Below are 2292 nucleotides of genomic sequence, written 5' to 3'. Positions count from 1 at the left end.
ATGTATGCAAATTAGATGTTAATCAGCGTACAGATTTGTACCTATTTTTCATGGGATTTGTACCTATTTTTCATGGGCCTTGTCCAGATTTTTGATGTTTCCAGGTATGAATATATATATACAGAGAGAGAGAGAGAGAGATAGTTATATATCACTGACAGCATGCCCAAAGCGAGGTACTACACTGGTAGATTACCCTGATATCCATAGTAAAAAAGAAATCGTATTAATCCATTAGCAGATATTTTTACCATCCTATAACCTTCCTGGTTGAAGTTATTAATAAGATTAATATTTTGTCCATTAGTTCCACATTGTGAAGGCTAATGTTCCTCATTATGGAGCTGGAAGGTTGAGAGCTAAGTACAATTCGTTATTAACTCAGTGTCAGACATTACCGTAGGCAGGAGAAATATAGTGCAACTGCGTTGCTGTCCACTCTTTATTAACCAACACGCTGCGACCGACTAGAAATTTTCTTCCAGCCATATGAGTTCAGACCAAGGTAACTACGGCGTCCTTTGCGCATTGTCGTCACTGAAGTGTCGCCCCGTGAGGGTTGTAGCTGTTTGTTGATCTCAGGAAGTAAAGATGGCGGGTACAACCCCCTAACGTAGGCTGGAAAATAACGAAGACAGGACGGACTTTGGAATATAGTACTGCACTTTTGTGGAATTCGTTGTCTGGTAGGAAGTGAGGAGAATTGTGTGTGTATAAAAATTTATATATATATATATATAAAAAAATCACAGCCCCGTGTGGAGAATTTGCGCTGCTCCTCTCTTGCTAGTGTTTTCACTGTTTTAGACAGCATGGAAGCTATTGGGGGCGGCTATAGGGACAATTGTGACAAAATCATTAAACTTATCGTCTTTAGTGGTTTGCTAGAATGTAAACTTTTCTTTGGTATGGCAGACTTGAAATGAATAACGGGTAGTGCAGTTTTGAGGGTTTGTATTATCAAGCTGTGCAGGTGTGTTGTGTTGCGTTACTTGTGCCGACTGTTAAAATTGTGTGTGACTGATTTCATATTTACTGTACGTTTGCAACTGTTGCTAAGTTTGAATGCATTCACTTGTGTGCTGTGGGTTTGTTATACTACTGTTTAATATAAACTTATTTTACTGACTTTCCCCCCCAGAAATATACATGTTATTTTACAACTTTTTTCTGGCAGTTTTTATTTTTAGTTACTAGTACGCGCATTTTTCCTTTTTGCCCCCCCCCCCCCGAATTATAGAAGTAAATAGCTGAGGGCTATGGTTTGAACTTTTTTGTGGAATTAATAAGTTTAGGTTAAAAGCTTGTATGCTATGCAGAGTGATGGTCAAGGAATAACTTTGGTGCCCTTTTATTAAGGGAAGAATATAGTGGAATGATGTGTAAGTAGTTGTCAAGTTATTTTTTAGCTTTAAGTCTTGACTTCGGTTCCCACCATTTTCTTATTTTGTTTTAGCAGATTTCATGTTGTGGAAGTGGTAGGTTTTATAATAGGTCACCTATGATGTGAACATCTTTTGATCTTAGCTTTCCACTTCTTTGATAATGTTGCTGGGTTAGAAGATGGGTGTCCATGTGTTTTTAGTTGCTATTTTTTGTTGCTCTCTTGGGGATTCCTGGAGTAACTTTTCATCTGATGTTTCTCTGTTGCATGTCTATTGATTTATGCTGCAGTGCTTATGATGAAATCAAGATTGATGTGAATTTATGAAGGAATTTGTGTTTTTCCAGTAAGGAGCATATTTTTTTTCTTTCTTATAGTGGTGTGGTATAAATAGTTTGTTTTACACAAATTAATATTGTACACTATATGCAGTATAAGCATGATATATATATATATATATATATATATATATATATATATATATATAATGTGTGTGTATATGTACTGTCTGTTAATGAAAACAAGAATAAGCGAAGGGTGCAGAATGTGCAGCAAAAGCACATTTGAGTCTAAAACAATAATGCATAGAAACCAACTAAACAATCTATAAAAACATAGGACAGAGTAATATATGTATATACATACAGTAATTTTTGTTTTAACCTACGTGCCTTCAAAAAAGGTTTCAAAGAGAAGACCATTAAGTCCTGGGGGCTTTTCTGCATTAAGCAAAAGGATCCATTTATGTTTTGCTACCTCAGTGCGGTTCTCTGTCTCCTCCCCGAACATTAGATTCTATTACCTGTAACACTAAAAATTTAAAATTATGAATTTGGTCAGTATTCATAATATGAGTAGCTAGAGCATTGTTTTCTTTCTTATTATTAATGTCCTTGATATGTTATGTT

The 2292-nt window shown here is 35.6% G+C and overlaps 1 protein-coding gene across 3 annotated transcripts in view; it reads left to right on the top strand.

Annotated features, from left to right (window-relative positions):
- Positions 1 to 513: 513 nt before the first annotated feature.
- The window catches only part of POLR2D (RNA polymerase II subunit D), a 118231-nt gene continuing 116452 nt past the window's right edge, over positions 514 to 2292 (top strand). Inside the window, exon 1 of one of the 3 annotated variants that reach the window (XM_044090701.1) lies at positions 514 to 693. The gene's annotated coding sequence lies outside the window, so the exon portion shown is untranslated. Of the gene's footprint in view, positions 706 to 2292 lie in introns of all 3 variants that reach the window. The other 2 variants (XM_044090700.1, XM_044090699.1) reach the window with 2 other exon arrangements.

The sequence above is a fragment of the Protopterus annectens genome, chromosome 13.part0 (assembly GCF_019279795.1).
Source record: "Protopterus annectens isolate FY-2018-M chromosome 13.part0, PAN1.0, whole genome shotgun sequence".
NCBI lineage: Eukaryota > Metazoa > Chordata > Ceratodontiformes > Protopteridae > Protopterus > Protopterus annectens.
This window is presented reverse-complemented; position numbering and strand designations above follow the sequence as displayed.